Consider the following 6,823-nt stretch of genomic DNA (forward strand, 5'->3'; position numbering starts at 1 on the left):
AAAAGATTTTTCTCGTATATTTTCTCCTAGACAGGAAGGGAGAAAGAAAGTGCATTTGTATGTTTGTGCGTGTGTTTTTTAGGAACAGGGCCTGGTGGGCATGGGGGAGTTGTATCTTGTGTTCAAAGGTTTTCTGCACACCAATTTGGACAAATTCACAAGTGGTAGTGGTAGGGTGTTATATATGACAAATGAATAAAAATATTAAAAGCACATAAACAGCTATATAAACCATAAAACAAATTACTTCATGTATTTGACAAATATATTTGAGTACTTATAATTGTAGAGATGTTCTAAATGCTAAGTTTATAGCAGTAAACAAAATAGTAAAACGTTTAGAACACATAATTTTCTAGTGGAGAAAACAAACAAAAAAGGTAAATCATTAAATATGTTAGATAATAAGTGCTAAGAAAATAACAGCGCAACGAAGGGGGATAAAGAGGTTGCGATTTTAGATAGAAGAGAAAATGTAAATTAGGTGATGTTTGCATATAAAGATAAAGGAGGTGAAGAAACAAGCCATGAAGATTTCTGAAGAAGGAATATCCTGAGCAAAGAAAACAGTAAGTGCAAAAGCTCTAAGTCAGGAATACATCTGGCATGTTCAAGAAAGGGCAAGGTGTTCAGCAGGGTTCAAACAGAGAAAAAAGGGAGAAAGCAGCAGATGAAATCTTAGAGGCAATTAGGGACCAATTTTAGAAACTTGGTGATCAGATAAAGGACTTTGACGTGTACACTAAGAGAAAGTAGCATTGGTTACAATTATTTTTCATAAAGATAGTAAATAAAAACAATAAAAATGTCACAAATCAATCAACAGGGCTCTACCATCTCCATGGACATTACCACACTCCACTTGTGGTCCCTGTTTTAATTTACATAGATCTTTATCTAATCCCCTAGTTCTTTATATCCCATAAATATTCCATATCTAATCTTTCACTCAAATTTTCCCCATGATTATTTAACTTTTGTGTTCTACCTAGATTCTTATCAAATTACCACCACCCTTCCAAATATTCAATGAAGTTTTTGTTTTGTAAAATAAAAAGATCAATATCAAGAACATGGTATGAAAATTCTTCATTAGCTATCACTACTTAGCTTTCCAGACTTATTTCTTAATAAATCCTTTTATAATTTCTAAAATATAGACCCATGTGTCTCTTTATTTTCATAAGTCTGCCCCCCCCCCCTTTTTTTTTTGCCTCATGCTATTTCATAAGCCTATAATGCTCTTTCCCATTTCTTGACCTGATGAACTCCTACTTATCAAGGTTTGGTCAATGATTTTCAGCTATTGATTTTTGCAGTAAGATTTAAGATGGAACCTTGACATTTAATTCTTCTAACACATCGAATTCCACACATTCTAATTTTTGAATAAAATTATAATAGGCTCAGAAACATAATCTACACTTGTATTTGAAATAGGGAAAATTATGTAAACACACCAGAAACCAAAATTTCATCTTTATAAAATGTAGAATAGCTATGTGCAAAATGCTTTGGGACTATTTGCTATTTGCTCCTCATCAAATGTCCCCTGATCCTCCTGCAAGCTCCTATCTTGTCATCCATTAACATAGAAATCAAGCCTAAGTATTTTCATCCTCTGCTAGCAAATAATCTTCCTCTCCTTGCTAATAATCTCCCTAGGTTTTGCCCTTTATCTAATCACTAAATTCTAAATTTACAATGCTACTCTAACCAAAGAGTTGCCTGCTATTCAGCCCCCTAGTGGATGAAACATGTAATTTGTATGGTAAGGTGCACAGACCCTGAGGGGATGTGTTTACTCAGAGCACTTAATTATAAGACATAGGGAGCACTGTAAGACACAGAGAGCATTTTACTTGCTCTTGCTTAATCTATCTTTATTTTCTTCCAAAATATACTATAACTTTCTTAACAGCAAGCATCATACTTTCATCCTTAAAAAAGAATATCAATAAAGTGCTGAGAATGCACGAGATGACTGTGCATCCATACTGATTATCTTTGAGAATTTACTGAAGTCTCAACTTAGTTTACAGTGTGGAATATTGACAGTAAAATTATATAGGATTATGCTTCACTTAACCAGTACTATGAATTAGATAAACATCTATAAAACATTAAAAAAAATCAACTCCAGGCATAGTTTATAAGTACACAGTCTTCCATTTTTGACAAAAAAAAAAAAAAAAAGCACCCAAGTTAGATAAGTAAAAGAAATTTCTTCCTCAGAAATCACTTGACATGCCACTTGATTCAAGGATCTCAACTTAAGTCTTTAGGACTGAGTCTTTTTCCATTGCTCAGTATCAATTTCCTCTATACAGGTTACATTCTAAGACTTCTTACAGTTTCAAAATGTTTGTCAATTGTTCCTGGCTTACATACATGATCATAACTTCAAGTCTAGCAAAACAGAGAGCATTTCGTCCTAGTGGCTCCTCACAAGCCCCCGAATTCTGCTTCAATATAGTTGGCCAAATGCTCATCATTCAACCAAGCCCTGTATCTAAGGCAGTTCCGGGCTTTGCTTGGCCAGGCTGAATCTCAAATGCAGAGATTTAGCCTGTGACAGAGACCTTCCTGAACCCTGTGGTCTGAGTTTGAATGGAGGATATTTTCCTGAAGGAAAATTGAGATTTTATGCCAGAGAGGAAGAGCTGCTAGGTTGAAAGACAAAATGGCTACTATATATTGGAAAAAAAAAAGAATGATGACATTAAGTCACTATGTTTCTATTGATTATAGTTCTTCATTTCCAATTTGCTTTAATTGAGATAACTTATGCCTCATAGATTCAAATTAAAAATATAATTGTCATTATCATTATATCAAGCTTCTTGACATCTATGTGAAAGGCACTATATTAAAATTATGTTTGCTCATTACCCTAAGTTGAGATGAATGTAATCATTTCCTATTTTAAAGAATAACTAAATATAAAGCATAATTATATTCACTATCACCAAGTCAAACTTTCATACTATATTTTACTTTTCAAGTTAATAATAAGAAAATCTATTTAAAGCAGTTTTTCCCATTTTCCTCTTCACGTAATTTTCTTTATAAATTTTGTTTACATAATTTTTATTTTAAAATTAAAAAGCCAATCTTAAGCTTGGTGGTGTTAATTTTATATAATATTAGCTTGAAGTTCTAGCAAATGAAAATTAAATTATAAACATGATTATATGATACTAATCATTTGAATACTATTTTAAGAAAAATAAATGTCAAGTTGTATCTTTACATTAGGAAATAGTGTAATCACACATATTTCTCTGAAGTTCTAACTATTATCTCACAGGTTTTTTATATAACATATTAGCTAAATAATACTTTTTTAAAAACTAGCATGAGAAAAAGGAAGTCCAAATATATCACTAATAAAGCAAAGCATAATAGATGCAGTCATCCTCACACTCACACACACAGTCATACACCACATGATGACATTTTGGTTAATGACAGATTGCATATACGATGGTGGTCCCATAAGATCATAATGGAACTGGCCTATATAGGAGTACCACTTTTTAAAATCTTTCATGCCATATTTTTACTGTACCTTTTCTATGTTTAGATACACAAATACTTACCATTGTGTTATAATTGCCCACAGTGTTCAATACAGTAACATTCTGTACAATTTTGTAGCCTAGGAACAGTAGGCTATATGTATAACCTAGATGTGTTGTAGGCTATACATATAGCCTAGATGTGTAGTAGGCTATACTATCAAGGTATGTGTAAGAACACTCTATGATGTTCATACATTGAGGAAATTGCCTAATAACACATTTCTCAGAGCATATTTCCATTGCTAAGTGACACATAACTGTATTATAATAACCTGGGATTCTTAGCAATTGTATTGGCCATTACAATTGCAAATGGTTGGGACTCAATTCAATCCATCTTAAGCAAATACACACACACACACACAAGATATTAGAGTACTTCACAGAATTGAAGAAAGAATTGTAAGCCTCAGGGCATCTCTGGCATATTGAAATTGGCACTCGCAGGATACTCTGCTGTCTATCATCTCTGCTTTTTTCTGTATGGCAGGCTTAATTCTTTCTGTCTTTGTGACAGGTAAATATATTCTGCCCTATATTCCTGAAACTCTATATCCATAGAAGAAAAAGATATTCACCATCCTCTAAACATGCATGTGTACATAATAGCTCCAACTCCAACACATACACGTGTTCCAGTTAAAAAGCCAGAGGAGTGATTCTTATTGTCCCTTCTTGGATTATTATGCCTACCCCTGGACCAATACCTTGAATCCTGTTTATAGATTATGAATCTTTCAACTTGGGTCACATGCCACCCCTGTGGTCAAGGGCCAGGTTAGGTTATCAGAGAGGAGGAGGAGATCTGCTGGGTGAAGATGTTAAGTACCACAATAACCAAAGAGAAAGTTTGGTTAGAATAATTTGAACAATTACTCTAATTTTTTATTTATTTTTGCTTCCCTCCAGGTCAGAGATATAAAAACATTAAGTAGGTATCTGCAAGCTCGGAGATAACAAGGGCAATATATGGGGGGAATGAGTATGGAGAGAGGCATATTGGAATCCTCAGGAGAAAATTAATTGGAAAAAGTTTTCAAAATTGTCAATCTATTCAAATATTTAGTTGAAATTTCAAATTACATGAAATGAGAGCTTAATATTTGTATGCTTAGCAAAAGTTATCATGGGTTTATAAAGATTTAGAAAATTAATGTAACAGAACTTACTTTGTTCTGTTGACAAAACCCAAACCCTAAAATTGATCCCAAAGTAATGCTTGGAAACGAAACACTAAATGTCAGCAAATAAATAATAATTAACTTTCTATATATGTATCATGTCATATCTAGGGAATATTTAGTAAGTCTTTAGGATATTAAAAAAAATTAGCCGGGCGAGGTGGCGGGCGCCTGTAGTCCCAGCTACTCGGGAGGCTGAGGCAGGAGAATGTCATAAACCCGGGAGACGGAGCTTGCAGTGAGCTGAGATCCGGCCACTGCACTCCAGCCTGGGCGACAGAGGAGACTCCCTCTTAAAAAACAACAACAACAACAACAACAAAAACAAAAAGTTTTACCTATTGAAGACATGAACTAAGGAAAGAATATTAGTGACCCAATCTATCTTCAGAAACATTTAACAAAATTATGTGCCTGTGATTGTGTTTATTAATTCATGAACATATATGGAGAGGGGACTCATAGCTTTCATCAGAATTTCCAAGGCATCTGTAAACTAAAATATGCTTTAAAACCATTTAAAATGGGGGAAACACAGAGTTATTGCTTATTTGAATAGAAATATGTCAGCAGCTGCCAGTATGCAGGCCTTCCCACAGCTGTGCAGAACTTAGCGCTGCGCCCGGCTGTTGCCGCTGCTGCTCCCCGGGCTGGGGCTGGTTTTCTCTACAAATACGCCTCCAGTGTTCGCAGCCCTCATCCTGCCATACAGCCTCTGCAGGCACCCCAGCCTGAGGTCCAAGTGCAGGGACAGGAGCCACTGACTGCCTCCACGCTGGCCGCAGCACACCCCCAGGAACAGAAGCGGATGCTGGGAGAACGTTTGTTCCCACTCATCCAAACAATGCATTCAAACCTGGCTGGGAAGATCATGGGAATACTGCTGGAGATCGACAACTCTGAGCTGCTGCACATGTTAGAGTTCCCCCAGTCTCTCCACTCCAATGTGGATGAAGCGGTAGCAGTTCTACAGGCTCATCATGCCAAGAAAGAAGCTACCCAGAAGGTGGGCGCTGTTGCTGCTGCTACCTGTTAGACAAGGAAAAACCGATTCAAAAGCCAATTAACCCCTCATAGAGTTCAGCTCAAGGTTTGAAGACTTCCTAGCTTGTCCTATGGACCTCAACACCAAGAACTACAAATTGCAAATTTAATAGGTCATTTTGTATCAAAACGTCAATTATGAAGTGCCTAGAATTTTTCAATTATACAAATATGTTCTCAGGGTTCTGCTGTGGCCCAGTGTTAACTTTTTTTCTATTGTAGGTTTTGATTTGTCCTCCAATAAATTCGTTTATTTCATGTACCCAAGTCTTACATTTCTCAATTAAAAAAAAAAAAAAAATCTCCATTACAAAAAAGAAATATGTCAGCAATTTTTACCCTTTGGTTCTAGTTCATTCTGCTGGGGACCTGCTAAATACATTGAATACTAATATGAAATGAACAATACTCAGAAATACATATCTGGAGCTTGTATGGGCTGAACTCTGTTACATTCCATACATTACCTAATTTAATGCTTGACCACTTTTTGAAACAGGTATTATCATGCCCATATTACAGTTGAGAATACTGCAGCTCAGAAGCATGAAATACAAAAAAGTAAAATACTTTCCCAGGGTCATATAACAGCAAATGAAAACAACCAAAACCAGGATCTATTTCTAGTTCTCAATCCCATCATGTTGCCAGGAATATGGTAGACACTCAATAAACATGAATTGAACTTAATTAACATGTCAGCATGAGGAAAGCATGATAACAAGATAAGAATAAACATATCACCTCTCATTAAACTGTTCTTCAAGTAAATAAACTATAACATTCTTTGCATCCCATCCAGTCTCATAAACATTTTTTCATATTTTAAATTTTAAAAAATATTTGATTATCATTTTATTTAAAGTCATCTTAATGGGAACAAGAGACACTGGAGACTGCTTGAGTGGGGGAAGGTGAGATGGGTGTGTGGGTTGGAATGCTACCTATTGGATACTATGCTCACCTACCTTGGTGACGGAATCATTAATGCAACAAACCTCAACAACACGCAAT

The 6,823-nt window shown here is 35.3% G+C and overlaps 1 pseudogene; it reads left to right on the forward strand.

Annotated features, from left to right (window-relative positions):
• Positions 1-4,335: 4,335 nt before the first annotated feature.
• Positions 4,336-5,818, forward strand: LOC111541735 (annotated as a pseudogene).
• The last annotated feature ends 1,005 nt before the right edge of the window (positions 5,819-6,823 follow it).

Source organism: Piliocolobus tephrosceles, chromosome 10, assembly GCF_002776525.5.
Source record: "Piliocolobus tephrosceles isolate RC106 chromosome 10, ASM277652v3, whole genome shotgun sequence".
Taxonomy (NCBI): Eukaryota; Metazoa; Chordata; class Mammalia; order Primates; family Cercopithecidae; genus Piliocolobus; species Piliocolobus tephrosceles.